The sequence below is a fragment of the Rhinatrema bivittatum genome, chromosome 2, assembly GCF_901001135.1.
Source record: "Rhinatrema bivittatum chromosome 2, aRhiBiv1.1, whole genome shotgun sequence".
NCBI lineage: Eukaryota > Metazoa > Chordata > Amphibia > Gymnophiona > Rhinatrematidae > Rhinatrema > Rhinatrema bivittatum.
In genome coordinates, this window is record NC_042616.1 from 243,554,394 (window position 1) to 243,581,555 (window position 27,162).

The window sequence follows — 27,162 nt, forward strand, 5'->3', positions numbered from 1 at the left end:
ACAGAAATGTTGTTATGAAGAAGGCATTCTACTTGAGATACCAAGATCTCTGGAGATGCCAAAGTTTGCATTTGAATATTCCACCATGCTTGCCATTAGCATTGCAGTGAGCTGAGTTCTTTTCTATCCCCTTTCCAAGCAAACACTACAACACAACATCCAATATTAATAGCAAAGGCACATTAAGCACCAACCATTCCTTTTTCCTATATACTTCTGTGTCTGACCAGTTCAGTAAAAAAGAAAGAAAGGAAAAAAATAAATGCAGATCAAAAAAGAGAGGATACAATGGTCTGCACAGTGGGGCGGATTTTAAAAGGGTTACGTGCGTAATATACGCTCGTAACCCTTTTAAACCCCTCCTGCTCACGCCGAGCCTATTTTGCATAGGCCCGGCGATGCGCGAAAGCCCCGGGTCGCACGTATGTCCCGGGGCCTAAAAAAGGGGCGGGGAGGGGCGGTCCGGGGGCAGGGTGGGGGTGGGGCCGAGGCCTCCGGCACAGTGGCCATGCCAGGGGATCGTGCACCGGCACTCGGCCGGCGCACTCAACCTACGCCTGCCCAGAGGTAGGCATAAATAAAAAAAATAAAGGTAGGGGGGGATTTAGATAGGGCTGGGGGGCAGCTTAGATAGGGGAAGGTGGGGGGGGCGGAAGGAAAGTTCCCTCCGAGGCCGCTCCGATTTTGGAGTGGCCTCGGAGGGAACGGGAAAAGCCATCGGGGCTACCCTAGGGCTCAGCGCGCACAAGGTGCACAAGTGTGCACCCCCTTGCGCGCGCCGACCCCAGATTTTATAACATGCGTGCGGCAGCCGCATGTTATAAATAGATTTGTGCGTGCCGGGTTGCCCGCGCAAAGATATGAAAATCTGGCCCAGTATGTGCAGCAGCGATTACAATAGCCAGTGCAAAGACAGCCAGTGGTACAGTGGTTAAGTTTGTATCACATGATCAACTCAGGCTAAAGGCTCTCCTCTTCCTGAGCACAGGGAAAACAGAAAGAGGATATTTAGGGCTAGGAATCTCCCCTCAATAGTCTGAGAAGAGACAAGAGTCAGTGCAAACTAGGGAATCTTCTCTTTGGGCCCTGAACAAGAAAACAGTCAACACAGTCCACAATTTAAAAAAATAAATAAAATTACTTTCACGATTATTCATGGTTTCCACCTGTATATTTCTTAAAACCATATCTGCAAATCTGTGCTGTATTGTTTATTGATTACATAGCCTTTTCTTGATAATTCTTATTTTAAATTATTTTGTATTGTAATAGATAAGCATGTTCTGATTTAAAAAATTACAGAGTTATTGGTGTGCAATGCCTCTGTTTGGAACATAGTGCAGTGGTATTCACTCCCAGCCCTCGAGAGCTACAAATAGGTCACATTTTCAGGATATCCTAATAAATATGCTTAAGACAGATTTGTCTATACACTGCCTCCATTGTATGCAAATCTATCTCATTCATATTCATTAAAGATAACGTGAAAACCCAACCTGTTTGTGGCCTTTCAGGGATCAGAGTGAATACCACTGACATAGTGAATGATGGCAAATAGCTACCAAACTAGCCCAGCTAGCCTGCATAGTTGAACATCACCATATGAGACAATCCTGCTCCAGGACAATTTTCAAACAACGTGCCTAGTTGCAAACTACGAGGACGGCTTTAGTGCACAAACTATAAGCACATTTTCAAAGAAAAGCTACCTGTGCTGTTTTTTGATGGAAAATTAGAAAGTGCAAAGTATGAATGTTAAAAGTTGTCTGTGCAAGTTTCACCTGCTCTTTGTGTGGATGGATGGCGGAGGGAATCAAAGCAATACACGCCATTTTGGAAATTCAAATGTAAGTGTGCTGCTTTCCTGCCCTGAAGCACTCACAGGATCTCCTCTTTTTCTCATGGCTAAAATACATGGAAGCCACATTCACTTTTAGCCGCACTGAAGCAAGCCATTTTCAATTAGGCAATTTTAGGTGGTAAATGCCTTTGAAAGCCATCCTCACCATGGCTGGCTGTGAATTTTTAGAGAGCTATGACTTTTAATAACAGAGTAGCAGCTTCTTTCCCCTTACTGAGAAGACATAATTAGTCTGTCACAATATATCTGTGTAAAATAAAGATAAACGGATTTACCCTTGGACTTTATAGCCCACAAGCATTACAGAAACGGTGGATATCAAGCAAACTGACTAATGCATGGTTTTCCCGTGACTTATGGATGAGTTGTTAAACTTCTGAGTTGCATAGCAAATGAGTAAAGTGTTGTCAGGAAGGCATTATGAAGGTTCATCAATAACAAGCTGCATCACTTACTTCCTGTTTCAGCATGTAAGTGGGTGCACAGTAATAATAAAATAACTTTGATGTCAGTTTATTAAATATTGTTTATGCAGGAGTGTTTGTACATATTTTTTCCTTTTATTGCCTGCTGTGTTGGTGACAGGCTTCTATTTTTACTCACTAAGTACAAGTACATATTTTTACTTTTTTTTTCAGGACACTTTATGAAAACAGCTTTGGATTGCTGCATCTAATGCAAACAAAAGGTGATACCTAATCACTGTTTAGTATGGAACGTTTGAATATTTTAGTTAGGAGAGAAGGGAAAGAGGAGATGTGACAGAGTCATTCAAATATCTTAAAGAGATACATAATGCACAGGAAGCAAATATTTTCTGTTTGCTTCCTGTGCATTAGATGACAGTTAAATGTGCGTCCGAGAAGCAGTTTTTTTTTTTTGCATCGGGAGTGAATGCCTAATAATGTTGGCCGCTAACATGGTCTCCACGTGGCCCTGGACGCCGCCGATCCTCCCACTGCGGGTGCTTCCCTAGGCGCGTGCACGTGACTCAGCTGGACTCTTAAAGGAGCCGCTGTGGGAAACCTCGGCCCGGCCCCTAGTGATGACGTCAGGTCTAAGGGGTATTTAAACCCTGACTCAGTCCTCAGTTCCTTGCCTTGGCAACAGGTCCATCTCTTCGGAGTGCTAGTTGCTGTCCTTGTGGTTCCTGTGTTTCCAGTTCCTGATCCTGATTCCCGTTCCGGTGGTTCCAGTTCCTGTGTTCCTGACTGTTCCTGTTGTTCCTGACTCCATGCCTTTTCTCATCCTTGGCTCCTGCGTCCTCTTCCTCGGCTTGATCTCCTGGTTCTGACTTCGGCTCGGTTCCTCATTTCTGCTTGTCTGCTGCCCATCATGACCCTTGGCCTGATATCTTGTCTCTGCTCGTCTGCTGCCTGCCCCTGACCTTCGGCTTGGATCTTCGTTTTGCACCTTCACTGCCAGCCACGACCCAGACTCCTGACTTCGCCTCTGCCTGCCGCTGGACTCGTCCTCATTAAAGAGACCTGCACCCAAGGACTCAACCTGAGGGGAATGAGGGCTGGTATAGGTGAAGCTCCAGCCAGGTCACCCTTCCTGCACTGCCCTCCGGTGACGAGGACCATTGGGGGCCGTCCCTTGGTGGTAGCACCAACTCTCATCCCAGTCCAAGGGTCCACAGTTCCAACATTTTCTATGGGAAGAAAATTCTAGAACAAGAGGCCAAGATATGAGGATCAAAGGGGAGAAACACTGGAAAATATTTCTTCACAGAAAGGGTGGCAGATGCATGAAATGGCCTCCCACAGTACTAAGTGGTGGAGACATGAAAAACAGCAACAGAATTCAAGGAAGTATGGGATAAGTACAGAGGGCAAGGAAAAGGGGAAGATGATAAACCATACTATCCATGATTCTTTTAGTACTTGGGGTTGAAGCAGCAAAGAAATCATCTGGCCTAGAAGACCTAGTTAATAGGCTTAATGGGCATGATGCATTGCAAATAGCCATTAGGAATGTGAATCGTTTTTTGACGATTTAAAATATCGTCCGATATATTTTAAATCGTCAAAAATCGTTAGAGCCGCGATACAATAACAATTCCCCCGATTTATCGTCAAAAAATCGTAAATCGGGGGAAGGGGGAGGGGAAGGGGGAGGGCGGGAAAACCGGCACACTAAAACAACCCTAAAACCCACCCAGACCCTTTAAAATAAATCCCCCACCCTCCCGAACCCCCCCAAAATGCCTTAAATTACCTGGGGTCCAGAGGAAGGGTCCCGGTGTGATCTTTTACTCTCGGACCTCGGACCTCCGTGTGCTGTAGAAACAAAATGGCGCCGGCGCTACCTTTGACCTGTCATATGACAGGCCGGCGCCATTTTGTTTTTTTGTCCCCCGACGTCAGGAGCGTAGGAGATCGCTCCCGGACCCCCGCTGGACCCCCAGGGACTTTTGGCCAGCTTGGGGGGGCCTCCTGACCCCCACAAGACTTGCCAAAAGTCCAGCGGGGGTCCGGAACGACCTCCTGCAGTCGAATCGTGTTGCCGAATGGCCGGCGCCATATGGCCGGCGCCATTTTCCGTATGGAAAAACGATTCGACTGCAGGTCGTTCCGGACCCCCGCTGGACTTTTGGCAAGTCTTGTGGGGGTCAGGAGGCCCCCCCAAGCTGGCCAAAAGTCCCTAGGGGTCCAGCGGGGGTCCGGGAGCGATCTCCTACGCTCCTGACGTCGGGGGAGTGGAGGTCCGAGAGGTCCGAGAGTAAAAGATCACACCGGGACCCTTCCTCTGGACCCCAGGTAATTTAAGGCATTTTGGGGGGGTTCGGGAGGGTGGGGGATTTATTTTAAAGGGTCGGGGTGGGTTTTAGGGTTGTTTTAGTGTGCCGGTTTTCCCGCCCTCCCCCCCCACTGGACCCCATGTAATTTAAGGCATTTTGGGGGGTTCGGGAGGGTGGGGGGATTTATTTTAAAGGGTCGGGGTGGGTTTTAGGGATGTTTTAGTGTGCCAGTTTTCGATTTACACGATTTACATGATATTTAAAAAACCCAAACTGCGACGATCCGATTCCCTCCCCCTCCCAGCCGAAATCGATCGTTAAGACGATCGATCACACGATTCACATCTCTAATAGCCATTGTTTCTTGAGCTCCATCGGCAGACAGTTCAATTTTAATAGAGCTGATGGAATTTATAATGGAATTAGCAATGTTTTATAACAAGCTCCTGATGCTAGGTGATTTTAATATTCATATAGATAGTAACATGAAGAGCACTGAGCAGATTTTTATACAAGGTATGTGTTGTGTTTGTGGCATTGTGGACCCTTGGTTGCTGTGGAGATGACTCCGCCCACAGGGAGGAGCCCCATGGGGAACCACAGGGATAGGCTAAACTCAGATAGCAGACAAGTAATGAATGGAAGGCTTTATTGTACTGCTGGAGATAGATGGTATGAAGCAGGAAGGTAAGGCACTGAGGTCCACGAGGTGCCAATACGTTCAACAGTCTCAGATGTAGAATCTCACCCAGATGTTCAAGAGAGGTGGGGACCCGCAGTACGGGCAACACCGAGCCTGGTGGGTGGAGTTGGAGTACCGGATCATAGAGGTACTCACAGGAGTGTAGGCGTCTTCCTGGTAGTGAGATGGTGGGACCGAAGTCCGTGGTACAGGATACATAGACTGATAGGCCCTCGAGGAGCGAGTACCTGATAGTCCGAAGATCCTGAAAAGAATAAGAAAGAGAGACCCCCGAGGAGCGTTGTCTCAGTTAGTAGAGGCCCTGAGGGGTGATGGAAGCAAGAGACCCCTGAAGAGCGGGTGTCTTGAGCTTCTAAAGGAGCGAGGCCCTTGGAGGTAGAGCGGCGCATAAGGGTGCAGCAGCTTAGAGTGGTCAGAGTAGCTAAACCGAAGTCCTTGCTTACTCAAAGGTGGTAGCGGAGTGGAGGCTTCAAATACCCGGAGGTATTGACGTCATGCGTGGGGATGCCCCCGAGGTTCCCGCCATGACGTGTATTTGAGCGTAGGAGATGTGCATGCGCGTGCACTCTAGGAGGCCATGGGAGTGAGCATGGCAGACTGGAAAGCCCATGCTACGCTGGCGATGCCGAGGCACTCGGCACTGGAGGCAGCCATCCTGCCCAAGGAGGAGGGAAAAGAAAAGAGGTAAGGCAGAGCAGTCACAGCCGTCTGCGACCGACGGATGCAACAGTATGGAAAACTTAGCAATGTGTAAAATGATTGGAAATCCTATGCAGAGTGGTAGCCATCCCCTAGATCACATTTTTGTTAAAGATGAAAATCTAGTGGTGACTAATATAACAAGAGATCCATTTTCTTGTACAGACTACTTTCTGCTGCGGGTCTCTCTATTAGGTAACTATTCAGTAATGTACAGGGTTAGATAAACCAATAAAAATACTGAATTTTAAAAAGATGACCTGTGAAATTGTGCTAGCTAATCTTGTATTACCTAGTATTGAAGATACTTTAGATATAATAATTGCAGTCTGGAATACAGAGTGTAAAAGGATCATGGTTATTGTAGCCCTAGAGAAAATATTTTTAAATACAGAGATAAAGTATTCCCCCTGATAACTTGATGGGTTACTGTGATGCACTAGTAATATTTGCGTTAGTCTCTGTGGAAAAGATACACTGGTAGCTTTTGGGTACTTGCCAGGTTTTATGGCCTGGATTGGTCACTGTTTGAAACAGGATGCTGGGCTTGATGGACCCTTGGTCTGACCCAGTATGGCATTTTCTTATGTTCTTATGTTCTTATGTAGACAGGATCTGGCTAGATGTCAAACAATGAAAAAAACTAAGATGGCCGTTAGAGATGACTACAATTCCCAGCTGCCCTGGCATCTAGTCTCTAAGAAAGCATGAGTAAGAGTAGGCCGAGTCTGAGTGACTCAGCAGGTTTTCCCTAATTGATTGCCAGGTGCCTTAAAAGAGGGAGTTTCCTGCAAGAGGAGATCCAGGATCCAGAGCAGACCACTACAGAGATTATTGGAAGGGAAGGAAGAAGGTGAGGCAGAGGCAGAAAGGGAGTTATCCTCAGGCAGCTAGAGCTGTATCTGTTTTTCTCTTGTTTATTACTGCTAAGAGAGAGACAGAAAGGGAATGAGATATGGATGAAGGAATGTAATCGTTCCTTGTGTCAAGCATCTTAATTTGGGAATATTAAGAGATGTAATAATTGATGAAAGAAATCTGCCTTGAATCCTGTTAGAATTAAGTAAAGATACTAAATTCACTATTGAGCATTGAGAACCAAACTGCAAGTGCTTAGATTATAGGCTGCAGTAGTTGATTTCCTGTAAACCTCAAGCAGCTGAAAATGCTATTCCTTGATTAGAGTGGTTAAGGTAGCTTGAGCATCACTAGCAGTGGAACTAATAAAAGCTTCAGATATTTGTACTTGCTGTCAAGCCAGTTTTAAACTGTAGGCAGTTTAAGCTGGGGAGAATTATTAATGAAGCCCTAAAGATTAAGCCAGGAAACATTCAGAAGAGACTTAAAGATCAGGCAAGCAGAAATGTCACCAGTTAATCAGTTCTAAGGATCTCTTTACCCAGGTTCTGAGTACCAGGGTGAAAGTTGAGAAAGGGCACTCTAGATAAAGGTATTCGCTATAGGCACTGGTTTGAAGATGGAAAAGAGAAAACTGTTAGGAGTTAAGCAAAGCTATGTTTTGATTATAAAGTTGTTAGTGTCTCTAAACCTCCTGGAAACTTGCTTTATGACCTTATAAAGACTGGTATTAAACTAAAGCTTAATGGTCACAGTGATTTATTTTTCCTTCTGCAAGGGAGATTCTATTTTAGGCCTATCTAAGGGATAGGCAATTGGAGTGAGAATCTTTGTAAGCACTAAGTTGAAGCAGGGATGAGGAAATAGGTCATGCCTGACTCAACAACACCCTCTTCTACTGACAGCTTTAACCTACAGCTCCCTGAAATCTAGAAACAGGCAGAAACAGTGCCACACGCTGGTCAGGAGGACTGATTTAGGATTTTGCTGCCCCTAGGCACTAATGGTGCTATCGCCCCCAACTCTCCCCTGAACAAGGGTCAATGAGCAGAAGGTCTAAGGTACAGCCTTCTTTACTCTACTTGACTTGTTCCATCTTTACCTTCTCTCCCTATGTCTCTGAATGACAGGGAAGGGGGGACTGGATTAGGGAGCAGAGTGGCTTTTTTAGAATCCCTGGATTGGGGTAACGGCGGGGGGTCATGAGGCAGTGGAGCCTGGAATAGGGAGTAGAGCAATTTTTCTTTGCTCTGTGCCTTGCAGCCTCACCCCTTTCCTCCTGTTCTCTGCTGAGTGAGAGTCAGAACAACCTGGGAGGCAGCAAATCTTCAACTGGCCCTGCTGTCCTCCCAGAAGTTTGCTGCCCTAGGCATAGGCAAATCCAAGCCTGTCAAGAGGCAAAAGTCCATCGCTACCACACTACAGTTACATATAATGAAATGCCAGTCCCATCAACTGGAAAAAAACAGGGAGAAAAACTTCTACCACAGAAAATTATGACCACTATAAGATACATATCAGAAAGTAAAATGGGAAATTCAGCTAGCCAAAAACATTTGCTATGCTAAAAAACTTAGAATAGCAGATAAACATTTTAGAAATGATTACATTTGGTTTGGAAGTTGACACAGGATACATCAAAACTATCTAGATGAACTCTCTGCAGAAGATTTTGCTACATTCTTTGAAAAAGATGGCCTCTTTTCATGCAGTATGTGGTCTGCTCTGGAAAACAAAAACAGGTAAAATTACGAAGGAGGGTAATTGAGAACTTGAGGTGTGCTCCTTTGAGTGCAGTATCTATAAAATGCAAGAGAAAATCATGAAGTCCGAGTTTCAAGTGAATACATCAAAGGAATTTGAGACTTTGTTTTTTTTCAAACTAGAACTACTACTTGTGGGAAGGGTTCTATTTCATTACGAAATCTGAAAGAAATACAAAGGTTCGCCTTTGTTAGTCTACATAATCAATTCAAGCTTAAGTCAGGGATACTTGTCACCAGCTTTGAAGGAGGTTTTAATACCAATTCTAAAAAAGCAGAGTTTAGATGTGTAATAACTCTTTTGAATTCATTACAAAATTATCCCCAGATCTAATCCCTTTTGAGCTAGGATAGGAAGAGTTAGTTGAGGGAGGGGTGCATCATTTTGGAACAGCCCTTCCACTGAGATTGTTGGAATGGCCAGCCCCCTGCTGTTTATAAAAGCAGGCTGCAACATTGTAAAGTGTGGCTTGTTGAGTTAGAAAGTGGAGGAAGTAGGAGTGGTTTTTTCCAGTTAGAGTATGTTCCCTTGCTTTTGGTGCTAGGCCCCAAGTCTAGAGTACCTCCAGGAGTAAGAAGGGGACCAGGACCTTCTGATGCTAGTTCCATAAGTTTAGTTGCTGATTTTTGCACTTATCCTTTTGAGATTTCCTTCCTGTAAGAACCTTGGTACTCCTGGCTGGAGGATTTTGGGGAATCCAATAACTAAGTTAGATCAGGAGGTAGGGAAGATTCTGCCGCTCTCCATCCCTCAAACTGTGGGATAAGGTCTCTTGCCAGTATTTTGGAAGGGGATTTTTTCCACCCATCTAGGATACCCCTAAACTTTCAAAAGGGAAACTTTGATAAAATGAGAAAAACAGTTTAAAAAAAATGGAAAGGTGCAGCTACAAAGGTTAAGAGTGTGCAACAGGAGTGGACACTGGTAAAAAAAAATACCATCTTAGAAGTGCAGTCCAGATGTATTCTACGCATTAAGAAAGATGGAAGGAAGATCTAAATGACCCCTATCAACTAAAAAGCAAGTTGTTAATACAAACAAAAAACATACTTTGAAATGTCTGTTTGCCAATGCCAGAAGTCTAAGAAGTAAGATGGGTGAGTTAGAATATATAGCAGTGAATGATGAGATAGACATAATTGGCATTTCAGAGAACCTGGTGGAAGGAGGATAACCAATGGGGCAGTGCTATATCTGGGTACAAATAACATTGCATTGATAGGGAAGATCAACTTGGTGAGGGTATGGCACTTTATGTCCTAGAGAGCATAGAGTATAAAGATCATTAGACTCTATATGGGTAGAAATCCCATGTGTGATGGGTAAGAGTACAATGATAGGAGTATACTACCGTCCACCTAGCCAAAATGAGCAGCTAACCAATTTGGCAGTGCACTAATAATGGGAGATTTCAATTACCCCAATATTAACTGCGTAAATGTAACAACAGGACATGTTAGAGACGTAAAGTTCCTGGATGAATAAATGACTGTTTCATGGAGCAATTGGTTCAGGAACCAATGAGAGAGGGAGCTATTTTAGATCTAATTCTTAGTGGAATGCAGGATTTGGTGAAAGAGGTAATGGTAGTAGGGCCACTTAGCAATAGTGATCATAACATGATCACATTTGAACTAATGACTGTTGTGCGCCCTCTAGCCATGGGCGCCATTCTTCGAGAGCCAGTTTTATGGTGAGCAGCTCACGATCCCCATGCTGTAATTTTGCTCTGCAGATGAAAATTTACAGGAATAAAAAGAGCAAGGAACTATGGTACCAGAGGTGGTGCAGAACATAATACCTATATTAATATATATTAAGTGCATTGACTCAGGACTGCTCCAGCTCCAATGGCAGAGGTGTCAACTTCCACTAAGAAAGGACGATTTGGGTTGGGATGGTGCATACAGGATCCTTTCTGGAAGGCTTCCTTCAGACAATGGAAGGCTGTGACGGCCTCAGGAGGCCAATTCCACGTGTCTTCACCTTTACGAGTCAAGGCAATCAACGGGGCAGCCAGGGTAGAGTAATGTGGGATAAAATGACGATAGTAGTTGAGGAATCCCAAGAAGTGCTGGAGCGCCTTGAGGCCCACCGGCTGTGGCCAATCCGGATTACATTTAGTTTAGCTGGATCCATGGCAAACCCTTGTCCAGAGATGATATAACCAAGGACAGGTAGGCTGGATATCTCGAACAAGCAGTTGTCCAATTTCGCAAACAGATGGTTCTCACGAAGGCGTTGAAGAACGGTTCAGATGTCAGCGCGAGGGGTATCAAGGAAAAGATGAGGATATCGTACAGGTAAGCCACAACTTTGGTGTACAGTAGATCTCTGAAGATTTCGTTCATCATTTGTTGGAATACTGCGGGCGCGTTACAGAGGCCAAAGGGCATCACCAGGTATTCGTAGTGCCCGTCCCGGGTGTTAAAGGCAGTTTTCCAAATGTCATCGGGATGGATTCTTACCAGGTTAAATGCTCCATGTAGGTCCAGCTTTGTGAATATGGAGGCACCCTGGAGGCAATCAATAATTCAGAAATTAATGGCAAGGAATATTTATCCTTATGGGTTATGGCATTTAGGCCACGGTAGTCAATACATGGCCTAAATGACCCATTTTCTTGGTCACAAAAAAGAATCCCGCTCCAGGGGGGAAGTAGATGGGCAGATGAATCCCTTCGCAAGATTTTCTTGGATATATTCCATCATAGCTTTTGTCTCGGGAAAAGACAGAGGGTAGGTGTGACCTCGAGGAGGCTTGGTTCCTGGAAGGAGATCGATTGGAAAATCAAACCTTCGAAGAGGCAGAAGAAGGTCGGCTTTTTGCTTGGAGAACATGTCCTCAAAGGCTGCATAGGAAGCAGGTATGCCAGAGGACGTAGTAGCAAGAGGAACCACGGATGGCAGTATCACTTTCTGGAGACAGGATTGGTGGCAGGCGGGACCCCATTCCACCAGTTGCAATGAACCCCAGTTGAATTGGGGAGAATGCTTCTGTAGCCAAGGGAGTCCCAGAATTACGAGATGGATGGATTTCTCCAACACTAGCAATTTGAGTTCCTCAGTATGTAAGGCACCAGTGCGTAACTGGACAGGTTCCGTAGTCAAGGAAATTCGGCCAGGTAACGGCTCTCCGTAGACGGAAGAAATACATAGAGAAGTTTCAAGTGAGCGGGTCTTTATGCCCAAGAGCTGAACAAGGTCCTTGAGAATGAAATGACCTCCTGCTCCGGAATCTACCAAAGCAAGAACCAGAAAGGACCGGGAATCCCAGATCAGGGTAATCAGTACAGATAACTGAGGGCCTGGAGAGGTTGCGCCCAAGTTCAGGACTCTACTGAACTTGGACCAGGGAGTTTCCCAGACGGATAGGGCAAGTCTGTAGATGGTGGCCAGGTGCTCCGCAATATAGACAAAGTCTGGTTTGTCTCTGCCGGAGATGCTCTTCAGGTGTCAGCCGCCCATGACCCAACTGCATGGGCTCTTCCATCTTGACCCCTTAGTATCACTGCTGAGAGCAGGATTGATAAAAGGTGGTGAAAGGGAGTGAACCCCCGAAGGCTTCTTGGGCATCCAACTCTCCCGGTGACGCTCTTGGAGACGATAGTCGATTCGCCCTGCCAGGTCTATAAGGTCCTCAAGAGAGGAAGGGAGTTCCCGTGCAGCCAACTCATCTTTCAGCTGCAAGGAGAGTCCATCCAGGTAGATAGCTCGGAGGCAGTCTTCCTGTCAAGCGAGCTCAGTAGCCAAAGTCCGAAGCTCGATGGTATAGTCGAAGAGACTTCTTTGACCTTGACAGAAATGTAGTAAGCTGGTACTTGCACAGCATGTCGCCCAGGATCATCGAAGGTCCGTTGAGACACAGCCACAAACTGAGTCAGTTCTTTCAACAAGGAATCTGAGCGTTCCCACAGGGGGGAAGCCCAAGCCAGCACCTTCCCCTCAAGGCGGGATAAGATGAAGGTGACCTTCGTCAATTTGTCCTGGAAGACGGAGAGCTGCAGAGCAAATTGCATATAACATTGGTTAATAAACTCTCTGCAGAGTCTGGAGTCACCGTTGAAACGCGGAGGTGCTGGGAGTGCCAACAAGGTTCGAGGCATTGATGGAGGTGGCTGTGGATGAGGAGACCCCATAAGAGGAACTGGATTATTAGTGAGGGCATTAAGCCAGGCGTGAAGATGATCCATGGAGGAGGCCAATGCTCAAGAAACTGCTGCTGTTCTTGTACCTTGGACGCCAGGCCTGGGATGGCCTGGAGGGCACGCGGCTCCACCAAGTCCATGGCCTTTGCAACCTGTTGCGTCGGAGGTGGACCCTTGGGCCGAGGTGGGGTTGATGCAATCCGTAGGTGAGGACCTATGGGTCCCCACTGTCAGCAGGTGGAGTAGGCTGAAGGTAGAGCCGCTGGGGCTTCACCTAAACTAGCCATCTTTCTCCGTGGGTTGAGCCTTTGGGTGCCTGGGCCGGCAGGACTTAGGTGGGCCTCGAGGTTGGTTAGCAAGAGAGGTTGGTTCAGCCCAGAGACAGCAGACAATAGGTGGCATAGTCCTATCCTAGACTGGGTACAGTACTGGAACTTGGGCGCAATGGAACAGAGATTAGCTGGGGGTACTCGAGCAAAGGTAGGCCGAAGCCTAGTAAGTCCTCATCCAGGAGTAGGCTAGGAGAGGCGTCAATGACAGGCTTGGATCAGGGCCGGTGGCAAAGCGGAGGTCGTAGCAAGCAATGCTCAGTTCTGAACATGGAGAAGTCAACAGCACGATAAAAACTACCCTCATCCTGTCTTTGTTGGAGGGTAAGGCCCTGGCCTGGGCCTCTCCGCTATGGGAATGTTCAGACCCTACACAACCTGTGGGCTGGTTGTGGACCACTATGGTGGCATGCCTGGAGGAGTAAACGAGAAGAAGACCTAGAAGTAAGACAAGGAGAAGAACTGGAAGCAGGACGAAGAGACGAAGACTGGAACATCAGTATGCCGGAACAAGCTGAAGACACAGGGACCATTGAGAGACTAGGAACATGGAATTAAATTACTCAGAAAGTCTGAACAGAAGTGGGTTAACTTGCATTTAGGAAAAAATGTTACTTAAAAGTTATTTAATCTGTTTTTTTTATTTTGTATTTATTTCAACAGCTTTATGAAACAGTAACAGTTTATAAAACAAATTCAATATATTGCAATACAATTGCCAAATTTGAATATTCACAGAAACATAAGAATCTCTTTTTCATCTTTTATAATTCTGTCCTTCATTACCCCTACCCCTCACTTCTCATCCCCTCCCAAGCTTTGTAAACTTTTAATCTGATTTTTAATTAGGTTAAGTCTTGGATTCTTTACTGTGGTGTAACACTGTGGTATAACTTTTATTATGCTGAGTAGGTTTTGAGAGGATTTTATTTATTCTGCTCTTTCAAAGATGTGTGATTTTAATATGTGCTAATTTTATTTAAGTTGTAATTTAAGATTTGAATATATTTTACAGCATTTGTATATGTATAACATGTTGACAGTTTTATAATCCACCTATGGCTATATTATAAGTGGAATATAAAACATAAATAAATAAAATAATTTACATTTTTCACAAGACTTGGCAACACTGGAGACAGCATACCAGTTCATGTTATTGTTCTAAGATTGAGGTAAGTGAATGAAAGATTTATTTTTAATATTTTATTATGAGTAGTCCTATCACAATATTGCCAGGAGCTCCCAAGGGTTTTGAAGTCTCTGAAAGTACAGCATATCTACCGTATGTACATTTAAGCCTTTGCTTATCATTTAGCGAGAGCTCTAGAGGTTATAAAAACATTGTATTGTAACGAGTCTGCAGAAGAAAAATGAATAATTAACACCAGTTATGCTAAGCTCCTATTTCATCATGGAAAGTTCCAGCTCTTTTCCTTGCTTCTAGGTTTTGGGCCTACTAAAAAAAAAACCTTCAAAGGATTTCATTAAACAACACACCTGAAGTACTAAGTAAATTCAGAACTTTTATGTTAATTGATGTAATATGACTAGGAAAACCAGAAAAGAAAAGTGAGATCCTTCTTTTCCTCATAGGACTAGGGATTTCAGTCCAGCCATCTGCAAATTTGTCTCCTCTAGAGACATAGCAGTCTTGCAAACAAAGACCTAGATTCATCATTTTGCTATAAATTTCACATGAATAGCGCCCACAATAAAAAAAAAAAAAAAAGGGGGGTGATTAGGGTAGTTTTCGAGATACTGCAACGATTGCTATTTTACCGCATCACATAGGTATTTTACCACAACATGCGTTATATTTATTGATCCCATGATATTTTCACATCGCAAGCTGAGACGTGCCCAGACAGGCATTTCCACGGTTTGGGCTGCTCCAGGCTAGTGTGAGAGAGAGATTCTTTATAAGCCTCTCATATAAGTAAACTATTCCACTGTAGGAGGGGCAACTAGTAACTCGAGATGAGGTTTTGGAGGTGGTCTAGGGCTTCGGAGGCAGTTTTACATGCACCGTCAGAGGTATGAACAGCACAGTACACATCAGTGATCAAGCTAGGTCGCGAGTGCATTTTACAAATCTCATCTTTGTGTACCTTTCCTCACTCCAAATCACATCAAATCTTCACTGATGTGTACTGTGCTGTTCATACCTCTGACTGTGCATGTAAAACTGCCTCCCAAGCCCTAGATCACCACCAAAACCTCACCTCGAGTTACTAGTTGCCTCTCCTACACTGGTATAAAAAGTTGACTAATATGTGTGCCTCCCCAGAGGCTCTCTCTCTGTCTCTCCACCTCCACTCTACTCCACGCCCTCTCCCCTCAACCTCTCCCTCTCCATCTTCTTCCCGAAACAGGATTTGCGATATTTAGCGCAAATCCCGGTTTGGACATATCGCACAACATAATGCCAGGAGAACATGTGTAGTTATTTCCGGCGTTAAAACGTGTGTTACACTTTCACAGGCAATGTTAAATACCCTTCATTTTCATAAACTCCTCCCAAACTCCTCCCTTTTAATTACAATTTTAGAATTTGCATACACATCTCACGATGCGTTATTTATCGCGTTCATTATGGCGTTATCATGTGTGTTAGGGTCCTAACACCCGTGACAAGGCCCTAACATGATTTGATGAATGACCTCCAAAGTTAGCTGATACATTTATCCAGCTGAATATACTTAATATCTTTAAGATAAATGGATACCTTTATCCATCTAATTTTAGGACTGCTCTACAGCATGACCAGAGTTGGCCGAATAAGCTAACGTCACTCTGAAATGCCCCTGGAATGCCTCCAAGTTATCCGGCTAACTAGTTAGCCAGATAATCTTGAGGCAGTCAGCCAGCAGTGAATTTCAAATCCCGCTATTTGGTTAAGTCTGAACTTAAAACAACCTTGCCACTTACACAGTGATATATACTAAACTGATATCCAAGGGAACCAATGGTTCACTCACTGTAGAACTCGATATTCATAAATGTTATCCAGAACTAATTTACTGAACTTTTATACTACCATATTTATTCTATGTACTAAACATATTTTTTAAACCTACACGCCAAGTGGAAATCACCTTTTTGTGCATTGTTAGAAAAAATTTTTGAAAAAGAAAAAAAAATTTTAAGTGGTGTTGGTAAGGTTTCATATAACTGTGTAGGCAACCCTGCCTTGTTCAAGCATATTATAATCAAGAACCAACCAACCACCACCTATTTTTTTGTGTGTGTGCTATTTAACATTTTTTTTTGTGAAATTGCCTTTGAACTTTCAAAAATTCTTTTTTAAGACATCCAGAAAAAATGTATGTGGACTCACCAAAGTCTTCTGTTTGTTCCTTAGTTTTTAATGTGAATAACGTGACACCATCACATGTGCACTATTCGTTGTAAACTACGACTGAATTTGTAAACTAACATTTTTTTTGCATGAGCAATACTCTTCGTTGATACTATAAACTCTTCACTTAATAGCATAATCCCATATCAAAATCCCAAAATGTACATGTTTCAGACGGTGCACGTCCTTCCTCAGGGGATGTGCTCAAGGATGGTATCTACACTGCTATTTATGGCGGTGATGATTTTAAACTGAAAGTTGAAATTACTTCCCTTAAAGGATGCCGACGGCATTCCTCCATTGATCCATCTTCCTGTTGTAATGGAACTTCAAATTTGTGGATGTGTCACGCCAGGTAACAATGTCTTCGCTGTTGTCCAATCCGGATGTCGACATTTGTCTGAACTTAGCCAGACAAATGGTGCTGAATATTGGACTCAATGATAAAAGGAGTTTGTGCTGCTTCTGGTTTTTGTTTTTTTTTTATAGTGGATCTACTAGCTTCTCTGTGAGGTGGACTTTGTAACTATTGCTACTCCTGTACATAAATAAATTAATTGGAAGTTGATTCCAGGGATGATAACTTTCAAACCAGCGCGCAGGCACACAGATGCATGCATGAATAAACCCGCACCAGGGATGCAGCTATTTTATTACTTGCGCAAGTATATGCGCGCATGTTATAAAATAACCTAGCCGTACGCACATGTGCGCCAAATTTTAAGTGGACGCGTGCATGGGCATGCAAATCCCACTTCTACTGTGTAAATCAGGGGATTTTAAAAGGGGCGCATGCCCAAGCCGTTCCCAATTTACCAGTTCATCTACCAGTTTAACAGATAGGTCCTCCAACCCCCCTCCCCCAGTTTGAAAGTCTACACACCCCCCAGTTAATTTAGACCCTTTAAACGCCTCAGAAATGGCTTGATCCTTTCTTTTTTTTTTTTTTAACTTATAAGTCATCCATAGCAGTAGAAATGTTGCACAGCAGGGGACCTAGGCATTCACCGAGGCACATAAATATTTACACGCACATCTCTTGACCAGGCCCTGAAATGCCCGTACCGCACCCATACCATGCCCACGCCCCTTTTTGGAAACTTTGGAGATATGCGCGCTGTGACTTTTATGCACGTATATAGGAGCATTTTAAAATACGGTCGGCGCGCAGAAGCCCAACTTCTTCATGCATACCCTAATTGATGTGCATGCTGGGTTTTTTAAATTCATCTTTCAGTGAACAGAGCATGTACTGTGCTCCTTATAATAAAATTCAGGGTCTCTGACAAAATGGAGCTATGACATCTAAAGAAAGGCTTAGTCAGCCTTCCCCAATGAAGCCTTTACTCCACTGGTCCACTTCACCAATTGTTTAACCACAGACTAATTTGAAACCAGAGCCCTTGTACAAGTTCTCTACCCAATCAGTGGTTATATTAATGTTAAGATAATTGAATTATGAATGATTATAAAAGATATATAAATAGACAGTAGTTAGGGTTGAGATCTTGACCCTTGGTACTACTGCTCACAAGTTTCAAATTTGTGCTGATTCAACCCATTTGTGTGAAATAATCCAGGAAAATAGATAAGCAAAAAATTTGTATCCAGCCATCTGATATTTTTTTCCACAGTTTTTCTCCTATCAGGAAATAGTGTAAATACCTGGTCAGGTTTAGTTTGTAGATGATAAGGCAGGGTTCATCCTTAGGTGTACAAATTACAATCTTAATCTATTTTTTAACCTTCAAGAAATGCAGCACTTCAGGTTGATCAGTGATTCAAATAACTTCTTTATTTTCACAGGACTACAGAAACTTGCCCTTCTTTCCAGCAATGCAGTACACAGAGGTAGATTTTATAACAGCAACTGATGTAATTATGTTATGTTTTTATTGTTATTCTGTTTGTGATTTTATTGCTTTATGTTAAGATGTGATCTGCTTAGCTTGAAATATTTCACTATAAGCGGACTAAAAATGTTTTAAAATAAATAAATACTTATATAGTTGTTTCCAAATAACTATGATGACAGACATTTGAACACAGAGGCATATCTACATTCTATAAGAGCTCTCCAAATTCTTCTGATATCTTTTAGAGTTAGGATTTAAAAATGACTACTTAGACACACCTACTGGAAATCACTAATAAAAAAAACCCAACAATCTGGCTATCAGCAATATGTGCTCTCTAGAACTTTCTTCACTCCAGCTTCCTCTCAGACTCTGACCACTTCCTGACAACCCCAGTCTCTAGAGGTCTCTTTTCTTACATGCAATACCATTATCACATGGCACAATACAGGGTATAAGCCCCAGACAGGGCACCTAAACTAAGAGAGTACCTGATCTCTTGTTTGGAGCTAAGCACCACCTTCTGGGTTCACACTTAATTATTGTCAAACAGATAGTGTAGTGAACCTGGCACCGAGGCAAGAGCAATATTTACCAAGCTGGGAAGGGAAACCCAAACACATCTGTTTTCCCTCTGTGACTCCCTCTGATTGCTTCCCCATAACATCAGTATTAATACTTGCTTCTGATGAATCCATACTTTTGAAAAAGCAGGGTTTCAGAAAGAAAAATACCTTCAACCAACAAACTTATTTATGGGGGTTTCCAGCTATCAGAGATTCCAAAATAATTAAAAGACACTGATTTGGAGAAGGGTTCAAGGGATTCTACAGCACAACTGTAGCTGTTCCACCACAAATATATAAAACAAGAACAAAATGTTTCTTACCCATTACTCAGTATCCTCTATATGAGAAATATTAAAAGTATACTCTGACTCTCCCATTTAGTAGAAAATGCTACTCACATTCCTTTCCATCCTCATTTATTTTAATGGACATTCCATGTCAAGTAGACAAATTTAGAAAATCATCCACGCTCGACCTCCTTCAATTTGAATACAATTTTGTGTGCATGTTCACTAGGGCCTCAAACAAAACTATGAAACATTTTTTGGCTGGATCTCTATTGCAGTGGCGTAGCTACGGGTGGGCCTGGGTGGGCAGTGGCCCACCCACTTTCCATTCAGGCCCACCCAAATTTCTTTGCAAGACACTGCAGCCAATAAAAGCAGGCAGCATCAGCAGGCACCCAAGGGAGAAAATAAAATAAAATCAGCTGGTGTGTTGCGGCTCCCGGTGTCCCACAGCCCCAGTAATACTTCCCTTTACATTCTTCCTGCCCCCGCGGGCCAATGGGAAACCTCCTATCTTCTTCCTGCCCCCGTGGGCCAATGGGAAACCTCCTATCTTCTTCCTGCCCCCGTGGGCCAATAGGAAACCTCCTCCCTTCTACCTGCCCCCGCGGGCCAATCGGAAGCCTCCTTCCTGCCAGTGGAAGGAGGAAGCCTCTGATTGGCTGGTGGGGCAGGAAGAAGGGGGTCATCAGGGTGGGAGGAGTGGCAGTGTTCAAGCCACGGGCTGGAAATGCAGGGCAGGGAGGTGATTGGGGTGTGTGTGAGACAGAGACTGGGCAGGGAGGGTGACTGGGGTGTGTGTGAGACAGAGACTGGGCAGGGAGGGTGACTGGGGTGTGTGTGAGACAGAGACTGGGCAAGGAGGGTGACTGGGGTGTGACTGGGGTGTGTGTGAGACAGAGACTGGGCAGGGAGGGTGACTGGGGTGTGTGTGAGACAGAGACTGGGCAGGGAGGTGACTGGGGTGTGACTGGGGTGTGTGTGAGACAGAGACTGGGCAGGGAGGTGACTGGGGTGTGACTGGGGTGTGTGGGAGACAGAGACTGGGCAGGGAGGGTGACTGGGGTGTGTGTGAGACAGAGACTGGGCAGGGAGTGTGACTGGGGTGTGTGTGAGACAGAGACTGGGCAGGGAGGGTGACTGGGGTGTGTGTGAGACAGAGACTGGGCAGGGAGGTGACTGGGGTGTGACTGGGGTGTGTGTGAGACAGAGGCTGGGCAGGGAGGGTGACTGGGGTGTGTGTGAGACAGAGACTGGGTAGGGAGGTGACTGGGGTGTGACTGGGGTGTGTGTGAGACAGAGACTGGGCAGGGAGGGTGACTGGGGTGTGAGTGAGACAGAGACTGGGCAGGGAGGTGACTGGGGTGTGTGTGAGACAGACTGGGCAGGGAGGGTGACTGGGGTGTGTGTGAGACAGAGACTGGGCAGGGAGGTGACTGGGGTGTGACTGGGGTGTGTGTGAGACAGAGACTGGGCAGGGAGGGTGACTGGGGTGTGTGAGACAGAGACTGGGCAGGGAGGGTGACTGGGGTGTGTGTGAGACAGAGACTGGGCAGGGAGGGTGACTGGGGTGTGTGTGAGACAGAGACTGGGCAGGGAGGGTGACTGGGGTGTGTGTGAGACAGACTGGGCAGGGAGGGTGACTGGGGTGTGTGTGAGACAGAGACTGGGCAGGGAGGTGACTGGGGTGTGACTGGGGTGTGTGTGAGACAGAGACTGGGCAGGGAGGGTGACTGGGGTGTGTGTGAGACAGAGACTGGGCAGGGAGGGTGACTGGGGTGTGTGTGAGACAGAGACTGGGCAGGGAGGGTGACTGGGGTGTGTGTGAGACAGAGACTGGGCAGGGAGGGTGACTGGGGTGTGACTGGGGTGTGTGTGAGACAGAGACTGGGCAGGGAGGGTGACTGGGGTGTGTGTGAGACAGAGACTGGGCAGGGAGGTGACTGGGGTGTGTTTGTGAGAGACAGAGCTGCTGCTCCTGGTATGTGCTTTCAAGGGAAAGGAGTAGGAGAGTTGCTGGAGATGGTAAGTAAAAGTGGCATTTTAAGTTTATTTTTCTTGATTGACTGCCATTTTAATTATTGAGTATTATGTGATGTGTCTGCTGTTTTGAAATATTTTATTGATATTTGGACAATGTTTAATAATTTTTATGAGTTTTGTTGGATGTTATTCTGTTCATCAGCTGTTTTGAAACATTTATTAATATAGTTTTACAGTTATTTCTGTGTGGGGCTCTATAGCAGCTTGGCTTGTTCTGTTTTCCTAATAGGAGGTGTATTAGTGTTTAGGACCTGATTTAATATTTGTAGTGTTGCCTTTTCATAGATAGGGTTGTTATATGTTCCATAATGCAGGTGTAACTTTGTGCGGCTTAGTTTGTGTGCATTATTGCAGTTCCTGGGACTGTTAGGTGCTATATTTCTCTTTCCATTTCTCCAGGTTTGCACTGCATGCAGAGTGGCTTTTTTTGGTTTTCCATTCCAGTTTCTATCTCCATATTTATAATGTGTGGTCCTTCTGTACTTTGATGAAGGTCGGTTCTGTGTGTGTGCCTGAGGTGAGGTATTTTACTAGCATGTAGGCAATTGTATCAATCTTATTTGTGGATGCAGAGTGTATGTTTACATGATGATAGCTTAGTAAATGACAGGGCTGGATAGCCTTTTTCTCCTGTCTACCCAGTTATCCTCTCCACACTGCTAAGGATACATCCCAGCTGTCAGCCAAAGGGTATGACCACCTTCAAGACATCTCTTTATCCAGAACAGTCTTTTTTTCTGTTCTTCCTTTGTAAAGAAATGGGGATGAATGTCAGGAGCCCCTGGACTCGATTCAGCAAATGTCAGCATCAGAGGAAGACTAAAACTAAATAGTTGAGCCATAGGAAAGGAAAAGAAATCTTCAAAGATATTTATCTGTTTTATTGATACAGATTAATAAGGCATTTGCTCAATTATGGTAAATATTTTGGTACAAATTCAATGATGAAGGAACCCTCTTTCCTATTTTCTTAAACTTATCAAACGCAGTAATTCATGACCATCATAATAGGCATCATTGTGTGGTAAAGTATACCTTTGTCACTCTGCCTTATGCTTAATCATAGGTCAGTCCATATTTTTAAGTGTTTTTTATTTATTTATTTATTTAACACTTTTTTTATACCGACCTTCATAGTAATATCCATATCGGATCGGTTTACATAGAACAAGGGTATAACTGAAGCAATAAATAAAATAGTAATTAACAAGAGAGGTGAATAAGGCAAAGTTACATTTAACAAGGAGTAAAAAACTTGGGAAGCTTAAAGCTGGAAGAAAGAAAGGCTTAATTCACCCCAGTGATATACTCCAAATTTCTAGCAATAATCTTGTGTTACATCAGTTCAAGGTTACTTTTGTTGAAAATTATGAACCAAACTTATCTGGATAATACAATGTTATTACTTCTTCTTAACCACCATCGACTTTGAGCTTGATGCCCTCAAATTGTCAGCAATATGAGAATTCACTATATTGCTGTTCTATGCCCAACATTGCACAATGTTTCGGACTAGCATCGAGTCCTTCTTCAAGGGCGTAATATATTCCACAGCAGTGGCGTAGCCAGAATTGATTTTTTGGGTGGGCACAAGGTTAACATGGGTGGGCTGTAGGCATGCAGGTCTACTAGTTGTTTTTTTTACTGATAAATAATGCCAAATTATGCAGCATAGCATTCACATCTACGCCTAAGTATGAGGTTTACTTAATGATACAAACATAATTCACGGTGATTTGTGGTACTTTAGCCTTCTTATTATTACGATTTTATACACGGCTCCTACCTGTCCATAAATTTTGAGAGAGCGGTTGTGTTGCTTACATTTAAATTGCTAACATCTCAAAATATAGATATATATTTTTACCTTTGTTGTCTGATCTTTGTATTTTTCTAATCAGTTGGTCCTGGTCTCTTTTTCCCATTTTTTCCCTTATAGCTCATTTCCTAATTCCTTTTCAGTGTCTTTCTTCTATTACTGTCTTCTTCCCTTCCACACACACACACACACACACACACATACACGCTTTCTCTCACAGACTCCCTCTCACACACTCAAGCTGTCACTCTCATATGCTCTCCCCCCCCACCCCCCCCCCCACAAGCTCACATTCAAGTTCTCACTTTCCCACCCCTCCCCAGGCTTATATTCTTATGCACACACAGACGCACATCCAGGCACCCATTCTCACCCACACACATAAACCCAGACTCCCATTCTCACCCACAAACCCATGCTCCCAGTCTCACCCACACATATTCAAGCTCCCATTCTCATCCATACATATACACATTTAAGGTACTATTCTCACCCACACATACACACATTCAAGCACCCATTCTTATCCACATATTCAAGCTTCCATTCTCACCCACCCACACAAACCCAGGCTCTCATTCTCACCCATATATACACACATTCAAGCTCCCATTCTCACCCACCCACAAACCCAGGCTCCCATTCTCAACCACACATACACACATTCGAGCTCCCATTCACCCACATATTCAAGCTTCCATTCTCACCCACATACACACCCAGGCTCCAGTTTTCACCCACACACACTCCCATTCTCATCCACACATACACATTCAAGCACGTGCACAGCTTCCGCTTTCTCCCCCAGAGCAGGAAGATCAGCTGCCTCTCCTGCTGCCACCGGACTCCTGCTATCTTCGGGCGTCGGGCCGTACTGCCCGCCGAACTTCCTGTCGGGGGGGGGGAGCGGAAGCGCAGCGCACAACGTCCGCTTCCCCCCCCCCCAAGCAGGAAGATCGGCGGACCATACGGCCCGACGCCCGAAGAAGATAGCAGGAGGCCGGTGGCAGCAGGAGAGGCAGCTGATCTTCCTGCTCTGGGGGAGAAAGCGGAAGCTGTGCGCAGCGCTTCCGCTCCCCCAAACAGGAAGTTCGGCGGGCCGTTTGGTCCGAAAATAGCAGGAGAATGGGTGGCAGCAGGAGAGGCAGCTGATCTTCCTGCATTGGGGGGAGGAAGCGGAAGCTGCGCGCGCGCTTCCGCTCCCCCCCCCCGAACAGGAAGACCGGTCGGCCATGCGGCCGCAGCAGCGCTTCCCCACGTGTGCCGTGATGGCGCGCGAGGCGTGGGTTCTCTTGTTCGCTGTCGCGGGGATGGGATCCCGCGACAGCCTTGCAGTTCCGGTGCTAGTTGGGTGGGCCTGGGTCTAAGTTGGGTGGGCACCTGCCCACCCAGGCCCACCCGTGGCTACGCCACTGTTCCACAGCATGGCGTATCTTGGCGTGGCATCAAGCTCAAAGTCGATGGTGGTTAAGAAGAAGTAATAACATCGTATTATCCAGATAAGTTTGGTTCATAATTTTCAACATAAGTAACCTTGAATTGATGTAACAAGATTATTGCTAGAAATTTGGAGTATATCACTGGGGTGAATTAAGCAACAAAAACACTTAAAAATATGGACTGACCTATGATTAAGCATAAGGCAGAGTGACAAAGGTATACTTTACCACACAATGATGCCTATTATGATGGTCATGAATTACTGCGTTTGATAAGTTTAAGGAAAGAGGGTTCCTTCATCATTGAATTTGTAATTAGTTTGAACCTAGTTCCATCTTAAAAGTACATTGCTTTTCTGAGCTTTTTTCAAGTAGAAATATTTTGGTACAACATTCCAGAGGGTTTTAAAACATCTCACAGAATACCGTGATGTATGATGAGATATCTGTCTTTATAGTAGACTAGTATATGGTTCTTTGTAAGTTATGAGATACTGCCACTTGAGATCTCTTTAAGTATAATTGAAATGCTTTCATAACTATATATTAGGTTTAGCATTGGTAGCTGCTTGAAGTAATTGAGTTTAAAATATTAAAAGTATAACAGCTGTAGCAGATTATTTAGAAATCTATTGTCAGGTGTGTGTGTGTGAAAGTATTTATCAATAAGAATATGAATTCCATGGCTCAGACTTTTAGTGCCCACCCATGTTAACCTTGGGCCCAGCCAAAAATTCATTTCTGGCTACGCCACTGCTCTATTGGTTCAAGAGGTAGAGGCAGCTAAACGAAGTTCATTCAGAGTACTGTGCTCCACGCAACACAAAATGGCCACTTTGTCTGGGCACTGCAGCCAAACAACCTCTGTTAGGGGCCTGACATTTTGGGGATTATTATAATCTCTGATGCTAAATTCCTATGCAAAGTCTGAAACCTAACATGAGCTTGCTACCCTTTTTATAGGCCAGCAAAGTATGTGAAACATTTTACAAAAGAAATTTAAGGCCTACCTTGACTCCTCATTGCCCTTCAATTCAGGCCATAACTGGATCAGGAGTCATGGCCCATGATGTACATCTAGGATTTGCACTAGGAGACTTTGCAGCCAACTGGAAGCAAAGATATAGTTGCATCTAGGGATAGGGAAATACCTACAGTATCTGAATGTAATCCACTTTGAAATGCTGAAAAAAGTGCGAAAAGTTCAATATAAATCTAAATTAAAAAAAGACATAATGTCACCTTTTTATGCAAATGTTTGCCAATTTTCAGGTGCAAATATCTCTACTGTATAGATTTAAATCTTTTCTTTTTTATATCATTTGAAAGAGCATCTTTTTTTTCTACAAAAGTCACACTGTTTCATTTTGGACCCGACCTTGCTTTGGTCAGAATTATGGCCCCAACGATATGCATCATTTCCATGCATGGGCACACTATGTTACAAAGAAGCATCTTTGACGGCCCGCTGTGTAACACACAAATGAGCCAGAGATGTGAAATTTTACAGTGCAGCGAAGCTTGTTGTGCTTACCATGCTTGTAGCTTATGATACATCTTGCTTCAACATGCTTTCATAAATGACCCCTCAAAATGGACATTTTATTGGGCTGTGTTATTTACTGCATCCAAGCCTGAACATGCAAAAGTCTAGGTCAGTGCCAGTTTTTTGCTGCCTGTGTGAACAATGACTGTGCTGCCCCCCTTCCCCACCTCCATATATCATTCAGTCTCTGTCCTGCTCCTTGGTCCACTTGTTATGGAATGACCCTTAAAAGATTTGTATACTGCCTAGACGAAATTCAAAGGGTTTCCAGTCACAATAATATTACATAAAAAATGAAAATACAATTAGTATTCAATACTATAAATGCCATATTAGCCATACATTTATAACCTGGCCTGCCCTGAGATAAAGGTAATTTATACCTGTTGCTAAGACTCAGGGTTAAAAGGCAGCTGAAAAAGCTGGGTTTTCAAAAGCTTTCTAAGACTTTTGGTGCAAGAAGTCAATCTTATGTTGTTCAGGCATGGAATTCCAGAGCATTGGACCAGTGATGGAAAAAGCAGGCTCCCTTGTCTCAGATGAGCTGCTTTAACAGAGGGAACAGCAAGCGAGGAGGATTATACATTTTAAGCATGGCATAAATCCAGGGTGACTCAGGGTTCTAAGTAACTTGTGATTTGTCTTGGTTACCTTGTATTTAATTTGCCAAGCAATCAGGAGCCCATGAAACTTATAAAGACCTGGAGTAACATATTGTCTAACCTTCAATCCTGTCAGTGCATGCACGGCGACATTCTGAGCACATATAGACTCCTTATTACTCTTCCACTTGAAAAATGTGTAACTCATCTCGCCATATAATGTAACTTGGTATTCTTCCCAAACAGGCTCCAGGATTCTTTCTTAGGGTATTACCAAGGGGGTTCCCTGGCATCCAAAGCTTAAACTGCACTCTTTGGTCTTCCCCTGCTTGTGAGACCTTGAACCTCAATATTCAGAACCAAATCCTGAGCCCATCAAACTTTGAACACCAGCTTATATGGGTTGCAGAATACTGCACTAAAGGATCCTCATCCCCGCATCTCTTAAAGGGGGTTACACATAAACAACCCAAAGTATACCTAACATTACTTCCCCCATAGTTAAGAGACCCCCAGACACCATTTAGAAAAAAAAA

General features: G+C 44.2%; 1 protein-coding gene across 6 annotated transcripts in view; it reads right to left on the bottom strand.

Moving 5' to 3' along the window:
- The window catches only part of NEK11 (NIMA related kinase 11), a 567,803-nt gene that overhangs the window by 181,105 nt on the left and 359,536 nt on the right, over positions 1–27,162 (bottom strand). The gene's annotated exons all lie outside the window — the stretch shown is intronic.